Source organism: Curcuma longa, unplaced genomic scaffold (genome assembly GCF_044706935.1).
Source record: "Curcuma longa cultivar G26 ecotype Majalengka, Jawa Barat unplaced genomic scaffold, ITB_CL_G26_1.1 contig_16139, whole genome shotgun sequence".
NCBI classification, from domain to species: domain Eukaryota; kingdom Viridiplantae; phylum Streptophyta; class Magnoliopsida; order Zingiberales; family Zingiberaceae; genus Curcuma; species Curcuma longa.
Genome location: NW_027430290.1, coordinates 19,723 through 30,858, shown reverse-complemented (window position 1 = coordinate 30,858; position 11,136 = coordinate 19,723). Strand labels below are relative to the sequence as shown.

Here is an 11,136-nt window from a genome sequence, read left to right as displayed (position 1 = left end):
TCGATTAGGTCTGCTACTCTCACCTGTCAGCCTTTATATCGACGAATCCATTGACCGGGTTGCTTCAATCAACGGTCAGGATTACTCTGATCGGTGGACGGTCAGATGGACAAAATATGCTATAAATTATTTACAAATTAGCTATGATTAACTTTTATTTTTTTTACTTTCAGTATTTTTCAATAATCCTACACGGTTTATTTCATAATCATTTATGAAAAGATAAATCAAAAAATTATAGTTGATCATACAGAAAGAACATTGTCTCGACGATTTAGATAAAAAATTTTAAGATATATTATTTAGACTAACTTTGTCATTACATGTTTAGATTAAAATATTATTATTATTATGTATTTTGAATTTTTTTATTTAATTATTTTATTATAAAATAAAAGAATAATATCATATAGTAAAAAATTAAAATAGATTGGTCAGATTATTCTGATTGATCTAGATTTAAATTTATAATTTTCAGATTAATTTCAAGTTCGGATCGGATTGAAAATTTTTTATAATATTATTTTCAATCAGATCCGAATCCATCTAAATTTATTTTGAGGTATATAAAATGTTTGACATGTGATTGCTTAGATAGCGGATGAGTTACTTAGGTCTATCCGCCTAAGGATTAATTATTGAAGCCTTGAGATATTCAAAGGATGTTTAGGTTGTCATCACAATACCTAAAAAATTTCCAAGAGCTTATATCTTAGGCTCTAACATTCACTTAAAGTTATTTTGGACACCTTTAGTTGACTCGATTGGTTGGACTTATCCACACAACTTGATTAGTCAATTGGTTTGCTTGATCTAATCGATCCACTTGGCATGGCCAATCCATCTAGCTTGTTTGGTTTACTCAACCTAACTAGATCAATTAACTCGCCAACTTGCTTATTTTTAATCAGTCCAATCATCATGCTTGGCTTGCTTGGTCCAATTAGCCTAACCAACTTGTCCATCTTAATCAAGCCACTCGGTCCACCCAACCCCAACCCATTCTTGTAAAACCACATAGTCTAACTAACCCAACCAATTCACCTAACTTGATTGGCCTACTTGTTCCATCCAATTTGACCCATTCAACTCATTGTTTGGCTGACCCTCATTGGGCATACTTGTTTGCCCAACTTGATTGGCTTGTTTGATTTGCTCGGTCTATGGTTTGAGAGAGTGAGAGAGGTGAATGGTTGGCTCAGCTAATTAGCCTAATCAATTAGCTAGTCCATTTTGATCTTCTTAGCTTGATTAGTCCACTCAATTTGATTGGCATGTTGGCTCAACTAACTTGCTTAATTTGATTAGCCTATCAACTAGAGTCGTCAGTTTGGATTGAGTCTGTCGAATTGATCCACCCTGTCTAATAATTTAAGCGAGTTCGATTAAAATTTTATCAACTCATTCAAAAGCTAACTTAAACAATCCAGCATATGTGGGTTGTGGATCCAGGTGGGCCGGCTCGTGGAGGGTTCGGGTTCACCTGCGGGTTAAGAAGAGGAAAAAATAATTCAAAACTCAAAATTAAAATGAAAAACTTAATAAGCTCGTGAGATGGTGTGTCTAATCCGCAACTCAAACTTAAAAATTTTAATTTTTTATATATTTATTTTTATTTATTGATGGACCCATGGGCTGACTCATATAACTCGCAACCTATTTTGAGTTTGATTGGGTTGGGGATTTCTCAACCCTGTCAAAGGATAGATTTTGAGAGGGCCACCCTGCCCCATCCCATCACGAGTTGACCCATCTAACAGCTTTACTATCAACTAGTTAGTTTTGGTTAGTTAATTAACCCACGCAATCTATTCTCTTGCGCTAACTAATTCGACTGACCTAATCAATCTACCTAGTTTGACCAACGACTTAGCTTAATTAACTTTCTTGAACCAACTAACCCAACCAATTTAACTTATTTAGTTGGTTTACCTAACTGGCCTAATCCGTACTTGGCTTAATTGACCAGACTAATTTAATTGATTTGCCCCATTTTTTCTTATTTTACTTATTTAAATTTAAATTTTAAACTTATAATATTAATTAGTATTATATTTGTGAAATGCTTTGAATGAGATAAATTATTTATCAAAATACATAATTACATCTTAAATTGCCAATCCACTTCAGCGTAAAAGTGAAATCCGCCGCTTCAACAACTTCACACAGTTAGCCCTATGACTATCTGTGAGGAGATAAATCGAAAAGCTGCAGTTAACCACGACGAAGGAGGGCATTATCTTAGCTTCGTTGAAATTCGATCCTTGTTCATTTCAACAACTCTATTCCGTCGTAACCAACTTAACTATGTCTTGGAGATTTAAATTGCCAATCCAATATTAGAATAGAATTGCAGAGAGAATGGACCATTCCGATTTAACTTCATATGTATACCAAATGCAAACTTAGGGCTTGTTTACATTGAAGGGCAAAATTCGAGAAGGAGAAGGAAACGAAAGAGAGAAGGGAAAGGAGAGGAGAACAATCTATTTACTTGTGTGAGGGGAAGAGAAAGCTGGAAAAGGGATGAAAGACATGAATGACACTAGTGTTACTCATTGTCATTCTAAAATCTCTTATACCATAGATGGTCGCAACACTCGATCATCCTTGTTGCTTGCAGTTCAACCTCACTATTCGCTCATGTCTCATCTTCGATGTGGTAAAGATGATCTTGCTTCATCACTCAATTCATCATCAACCTCACCAATCCATGGGACATACAATATTTCACTTTGCTTTCATAAAAGACTTTCGAACGACTTTAAATAAAAATATTTTTAAGAAATAGACAATTATGACTAAGACTAAAACCTTGATAGAAGAAGACTCTACTCCATGATGGGCTCTAAGATTGAGACCTTGTAGTTCTAAATGATCTCTATGAGTGGATTGAGCACACTCTCCTTGAAAGGTTATTAGAATTCTAACTTTATTCGGGAACCAAAAGAACCACATCAATTATTATTAAATTTATTGACAATGGTTAATTTGATTTCTATTCAACTAAATGGTAAGAGAAAAGATGGAATCGGTAATCTTTTTGAATTCCCATACTCATTTTCTAATCATAAAAGAAAGTCAAAAATACATAGGGATCCAACTATACAATATTTAAGCAAGGTAGTGCTTATTGTAATATAAACTCATAAGCAGGGTAGAGTCGGGAATTATAATCTATTAGAACTAATATTTTTGTGAAATGCGGATTGAGCTGGACTCGAGTTGGACTCGAGTTGGACTCAAGTCAGCTCAGATTGTGTGAGACTCGAGTTGGACTCAAGTCACACAAGCCAAATTCGAATTTGACTAAAAGGTCATCATGCATGAGATGCATGATAATTAAAAAGCTGCATTATCTTCCTTAAAAGAAGAGAAAGATTGTCATGCATGAGATGCATGATCTTTCATTAAAAGAGGAGAAAGATCTTTTGCATGAGATGCATTGGAATTAATAAAATATTAATTTCGGAATTAATATTATATTAATTTCCCCTTCATCCATGATGGGCTATAAAAGAGGGTGAGAGGCTCTTGATGAAGGGTGGTTGGTTGCTCTTGCTCTTGCTCTTCCTCTCTTCTTCTTCCCTTGGCCGAACCCTACTTTGTGGCTAGCACCACAGTTCGGTTCTACTCCATTTCAGTGTTCGTGTGGATACCTTAGAGGCGCGAACACACTGATCGTGCTGAGATCCGATGACCTTGAAGGCAAGAGTTGCTGTCGGGATTGCGAAGGGCACGCATCGAAGGTAAACTCGATTCTAGTAGGTAGAATCGTCAAACGAGTATGTTTTCGCATGGATCTTCTGGAGGGATCCTGTTTTCCGCTGCGATATATATGGTTTAATCGGTTTTTCGCGCATATAGATCCCTACAGATCCAACTATACAATATTTAAGCAAGGTAGTGCTTATTGTAATATAAACTCATAAGCAGGGTAGAGTCGGGAATTATAATCTATTAGAACTAATATTTTTTAATGAAAAATAAAATAATACATAACAATTAAAATTATAAGAAGATATTGGTTCACTATTCATTGTAATCTCAAAAAGTTTCTCATTAATAAGATATTCAATATTTTTGTTATGGAACTCGTAACATTCAAAAACTTTTGATAAAAATGTTGACAATGTAATCTTTTATATCTCTATCATCCTATAAGAAATTAATGAACTTTAAATAAAATGAATATCTCTAAAATCAATCATTTAATTTTATGATTAAATTAAATATTTTTTTAATTAAAAGATACTGATGCCGAATAGAATAGCTATTATTCTAGAGGCGACGGAATTAAGATTAGAGAGAATTGTAGAGGAAATAACACAAGAAATCGAAAGCCAAGAGAAGCCACCGTTGTCTCTAGGTTTTTGCCAAAACAAAAAAGTGTATTCAATAATCAAAAGTCATCCAAAATAAATAAACAAATATAAAAATAGACCATAAATAAAATCCTATCTTGCGTCAAAAATACCCTTAAACTCTAATAATAGAAAATTACTATAAATAGTAAAAAAATATATTTGGAGTCTTTGAAAAGGATATCTGATGGGTTTAAAAGTGGGTCGATATGAGTTCCACCTAATATTGAATAGAAGTCTTTGAAAGAGCTTCTATTAGTAACCGACTGCGTCTCGTTCTAATACCTAAGTCAAAAGTTATGACCCATTGAAACTCGACTCCTCCTGCGTCAATGTTGCATCAGATACAAAAATAATCCGTATAGGCATACACATACTATTAAAGTTGTGCTTTACAATTCTTCAAAGTATAATATTCATCAATTATAAAATCTAAGTCAATATTTGAAGCAAACTTTCTCTTTCTCAATGTAGATAATCATAAAATCTATCATAAAATTCTCTCCCATTCTATTATGAAGAACTGTTTTAACATACTTAATAGCCGAAAATGCATGCTCTGTAGTTGTCATAGAAATAAGTAAAGTTAAAACTAAACAGATCAACTTGTCAATTGAATTATAATATTGCAATTTTTGTTTCAAATAACCCTTGGTACAATTCTGAGATAGTGGGCATTTTCTGAAAATTCTCATGACAAACTACATCGAGCTTATAATATTATAGCTAACACCTCAAATGATGCATTTCCTATTTGGTGAAATTCTCAAGATAATACTTTTCAACGAGAGTACAAATCTTGTTAATGTCAAACCATTTAAAATTATCTTTTAGGTTTAAAGTAGAATTAAGCATAAGAAATTCTACTATCTCATCGCTGAATCTAGAGTTTAACTCTTTCAACTAAAAAACTATTACAATATTAAATATATCATAATAAAGTAATGCTCAGCTGTGATGGTATCCTTTTATCGGCATGAACGACTAGAATGCTTATAACGAGCACTCATCTCCAGTAGATCAACCACTACTAAAAAATTACGATTTTACGGCAGTTATTTAGCGGCGGTTCTTAAAACCGCCGCTATTATCCGTTTTCCCGGCGGTTTCAATTAACCGCCGCAAAAACAAATTTTTAGCGGCGGTTTTATGAACCGCCGCTATTATCTGTTTTCCCGGCGGTTTCAATTAACCGCTGCAAAAATAAAATTTTTAGCGGCGGTTTAAATTTGATTTGCGGTGGTTTAGTAATTCGCGGCGATTTAAAATTTAATTTACGGCGGTTTAAAATTTAACCGCCACTATATTCTATTTTTTCGATGATTTAAAAATAATTTTTTATTTAATCAAAATAACACTAATTAGCATGGACGTGGATCTCTTAGATACCAAGGAAAGCCCTTAGCCCTTAGATTTCAATCGGACGACCGTCCTTCGCTGACTGCTGCCCTAACTCTCTTTCCTAACCCTAATAAAGCCCCGCCTCCGAAAGAAAAAGCTCTGCCAAGTTGAAGAGACCAATTTGCTGGGAGGCGACGGCGCCAAAGGTACCAGCAGCGGGGGCAAAGAAAAAGGCGAGGCCGTGGCCAGGGAAGATCGAGGGAACAGGGGTGATGGAGAAGAGGAACAAGGACGAGAAGGGTAGGACGGCGGACGAGAAGGGCAGCCGCTACTGTTGCTGGCGAGATCCGATGAGGAAGGTAGGGCTCGAGAGTAGCGTTGCCGTAGAGGGTAAGATCGTCAGACTTGAAGCCATTGAAGAGGAGTTCAATCGCCGCGTCCTCGAAGCCGACCAAATCTCATAGAGGAAAGCAGAAGAAGAAGGTAGGTGCATGATTCCTAGGTTAAAGTTAAGGTCTTGTTGTGTTTATTTGTGCCTTTTTCTGTCCTCGAAGCCGTCCACCTTCTCCTCCATCCCCACCTCCTCCAGTGTCACGACCTCCACAATCTAGGTCGCCGCCCACAGGTACTCCACCACCTAGGAGTTCGCACACATGCCATTCGATGGGGGTGATGCACAGGGATCTCAAACCGGAGAACTTCCTCTTGTTGAACAAGGACAAGGATGCACCGCTCAAGGCCACCGACTTCGGCCTCTCTGTCTTCTTCGAGGAAGGTTAGGAATTCATCAACTTCGGCCAGCTATGGAAGTTCTAAGTAAGTGAATTTACCTCCCATGTTTTTGCATGATCAGGTTCAGTCCATTTGATATTCTCTAGCTAGCATATTTTGGTTAATACTCAACATATCATGCTTTGTTTCCTAGGGCATGGACTGTTTATGATAGTACTCTTTTATTCATCTTCAATGCGATCAGTGATATGTTAGGCATTGTAGACGAAAGCAACTATGCATTGCTTCATATTGATTAAGATTGATATGCCAGATTGTTTTTTATTAGTTCATGGAGATTGCTTTAAAACAATTTCAGGTGAACCAGATCCTGAGGTCAAAATCCACTACTAGAAAAGAGCTGCTTAACAGCAGTTATTTAGCAGCGATAAACTGGCCACAATATTGAAATTTTTTATTTTTGGAGTTTTTATAGTGAAGATTTCCATTCAGTTTATATTACTGAATTAAAATGCAACACCAAAATTATCTTTGGCCACAATATCCTATGATGCATTGATCACATATATGATACACACTTTCAAGAGTCAACTTTGCTGATCTGGTCTTCAGGAGTATGCCAACATCTGCTGCCCTTGATGTAGTGTTCAATTTGTGGTGAAGAGAGCTTTGGGACAGGTTTGTTAAATTATTTTATTCCCTCTATGCATTTTGGTTGTAAAATGTAGGCTATCTTTCCATTAATCTTGTAATAAAAACTGCTAGCTAGCTTTCAAACATAACATATTGTTATAATGTATATCATGTTTATTGGGGCAAACTTGGTACATCTTCCTTTGAGTGCCCCTTTCTTTGAGTGGATTTTTATTGAGAAATGCTGGTGGAGCTATAAGGCACTTATGGCACATTTGGTGAACCTTCAAGCATCACTTCCTAATCTTAACAAGTAATTCTACTTGTTATTTTCCCTGCAGCATTCAGATATCATGCTATTCACTATAATTGTTTTCTTGAATGCAAACCTAATGACATTTTATTTTGCCGAGTCTACACTGATGGTTCTGTGGGCGCTACTGTCCGAGTCTACATTGAGTAGTACGAGAATGATTCAACAAAAACATGAAGAGATTCACAGGAAGCACTTGCACCACTTGTGAGTAAATTGCTGCAATTTCTTTTTCCTTTTCCTAATTCATTCGTGGAACTTTTGCAAATAATGAGTTGGACGCTGCTGGTGTTGCAGGTAGAGGTGGCCGTTAAACTCTCAAAGATGGAAGAAGTTTGTGGAACTTTTTGGTTTATCCTAAAGATTACTTTATTTTTTCCAACAGTTCATATTTGTCAATTTTTCTACTTGGTTTAGTATTTTTTTTGTGGTTCTTATAGTCCCTGCATTCTTATTATTTATTATGCTGCTTTATTTTTCTAACGGTTCATATTTGCCAATTTTTCTACTTGGTTCAGTATTTTTTTTGTGGTTCTTATAGTCCCTTATACTCTAGTTTAATCATTGCGAGCTAAACCAAGTCTTTGTTACAGTTAAATTGGAATATGTGAAAGTTGTTTGCAATGAACCTGGATGTATGAAGACATTCACAAATGCAGAATGCCTTAAAGCACATATCAAAACTTCTCTTCTATACGTTGATTGTGTGATTTGTGGAACAAAACAGCTGAAGAAGAATATTAAACGACATGAACACATGCATGAAGCAAGCGAGGTGACTGAGAGTTGCTTCAAGGTGACTGAGAGGACAAAATGTAACTTTGAAGGTTGCGAATGCACCTTTTAAAATGTAACACCTAAATTTTGTGTAATTATCGATTTTCTCTCTCAGGCTGTTAAAGCTTAATTGCTATTTGGAAGCAATCTAGTAGAACATTTTCAATTAAAATGTTGAGTACAATTGTAAAATACTTTTACAGTTTGAATGTTTTATTGGATGTTGTTGTTTATTGTTATTTTTCTTTGACAATCGAAACAAATCAGTAAAAATTTTAAACCGTTGTTAACGTAATTTATAACGCTTTTAAATAGTTTTTCGGTGGTTTCAAAGCTGTCGGGAAATCAACCGACGACATATTGAAACTGCCGGAAATCATTTTGCGGCAGTTTTAGCAAACCGCCGGGAAACTTTTTGCGGCAGTTTTAGCAAACCGCCGGGAAATCAATTCGAACCGCTGCAAAAAATAAACCGCCGGGAAATCATTTCTAACCGCCGTTAAAAGAACCGCCGGGAAATTATCTCGAACCGCCGCAAAAACAACCGCCGAAAAATTATTTCTAACCGCCACTAAACAAACCGCCGGAAAATATTCGAACCGCCGCAAAAACAACCGCCGAAAAATCTACTTTAGTGGCGGTTATTCTAGCGGTTCTCTAAAACCGCCGCTAAATGGTTTAACGACACTGGTATCAGCGGCGGTTTACCAAACCGCCGGGAAATGATTTTGCGGCGGTTCCAAACCGCCGCTAAACGATTTTAAAACCGCCGGGAAATCCTTTTTTTCTTGTAGTGAACATTCAATCTTGTGCAAAATAATTTGACATACGAAAGAAAAATATCAAAATCATCATTTCTCAATATAAGAGAAGTACTTTAGTCGTAAGACCAAATTTATTGCATTTATGATATCAAGAAATTTTTGTTGCAAAGCACGACATAACAAATTTGTGATCCCCAAATTTTATGCATCAAATGCAAAATAAATGAAATCAAAAGGCTTTATCACTATTAAAACCACCAACTTCTCCACGCGTCAAAGCTTCCCCACCATCGAAGTAAAGGAATCATCAATGATAATGCTTTCAAACACATTAATAGTTGCACCATACATATCTATTAAGCTACAAATAGAATTAAAATGAGGAGCTCTAATCAAGTAGTTCCTGCTCAATGCAAAGTATCAATCTGAATCTCATGTTCACTAGCAATAACAGAATATAATGTGCAATTTCATTAACTTGAGCAGATTGTAATTTAGTATTGTGTTTGAAAGAAATATAACAAAATTGCCAATAGTCATCATATTCGAAAAGAAAAACCATATATAGAGATCTCCTTTTCAGTAGTTGCAACTAATGCTAGTTGGAGTCGGTGGGCAAAGCAATGCACTAATATGCATAGGGGTAATCTTTAAGTAATAAAATTTGCAATCCATTAAAAGTACCACATGTGTTGCTAGCACCATCATACCATTAACCTCACATATTATGAATTTTTAGATTATATCTAGTGAGATATCATATATTTTTTTCTTAAGTGTTGCAGTTGTGGTGTTATGAACATGCACAATTTGAAAAAAAAAAACTCCAGCAAAAAATCATGGACATCAATAAATCTCAAAATTATAGCCTTTTATTTTTTATTAGATACATCCTTCACTTCATCCATCAAAATATAAAACTTAGAATCTCCAATTTTATTACATATTTTATTTTTGACTCTATTATCAATAAAATATAAGATTTCTTTTTAAACTTCTGATGAATTATACTTTGCATTTCCCCGAGCTTTCTCTAAGATAACATCGCCAATACTAGCATTTTATTTTTTTCAAAAGTTTTAGCATCTTAATGAAATTATTATGATTTTGGGAATCTAAAGATTCATCATGACCTCTCAATTCACATGCTTACAAACTAAGCCAACAAACACTCTCAATTGTTGTTGCAAGTCTTAATCGATTATTTTGAATTTGTTCAGAAGATTCTCAATTTATAACTTTATCTATGTATCGAGTTATATTCATCAAATCAATAACAAATTTTGTAGATTTATTATGCACCGAGTTAGAGCCTCCTATGTGAGATAAAACGACACACTTGACTCCATCATTAACGTGTTTTCAACTTCTAAATCCTTTAACTATAAATGTAGATTTGTTGTGTTTCACTTAATTAAAAAAGATAGCACAGAAAATAAAATATTGCATCATTTGAAGAAAAGTACTCTAATTATGGGAACTTTTTAAACAATGTATATTAAAATCGACGATGTTACTTTCTTGATTTAGACCGTGGGTACTTCAACAATTTAGGTTGACATGATTCTCATTTTGATATAAACTCGTCTTAATTTTATCATGATAATTAACAGGACATTGCCATATCAAAATACTCAACCCAGGATCATTTAAAGAGAAGTTCCATCAAACTCAACTCTTTGAAATTTAGAAGGAGGTTCGGGCTTCTCATTCGGAATGGATGTATTGATCTCAATCCTCTAAGATGATGAATGATTATCAATTTTTGACTTTAAGAATGATAGAATATTATTTCTCCTCTTTTTTTCTGTTGATATGAGGTTAAATAACCTAAGTAATTAACTGAGTGGACTGACTCAAATTCAACACAATTTACATTTATCATTTGATGAAAACCACTAGAGATCAAATAGACATTTGTACATTTTCCCTCAGCTTTTTCACTAATGCATCAATTCCAAGAGAAAGTTTAAATAATCACACAATCAATAATTTAGAAGGGAAAGTGGGGAACATCTACATTGAAGGCTTGGGAATGTTGATGGATCTCCTTTTCCGATGGTCAATCAATGACAACCACGGTCGGATCGAAACTCGAATTTGAGGATTTAGGTTAATCAAGAAATTTGATTTGGAGATTTAGAACTGATCGATCAATAGGAGTTGCATATAAAAAAGAGTGCCCCTGGAATGATCGCAAATTTGAAAATTT

At 34.9% G+C, this 11,136-nt stretch overlaps 1 long non-coding RNA gene across 1 annotated transcript; it reads left to right on the top strand.

Annotated features, from left to right (window-relative positions):
* The first annotated feature begins 5,883 nt into the window (after positions 1–5,883).
* LOC141816336 (uncharacterized) lies at positions 5,884–8,307 on the top strand. The gene is made up of 3 exons (XR_012600678.1): positions 5,884–6,188; positions 6,260–7,590; positions 7,681–8,307. It is a non-coding gene; the product is annotated as an uncharacterized LOC141816336 (long non-coding RNA).
* Positions 8,308–11,136: the final 2,829 nt, after the last annotated feature.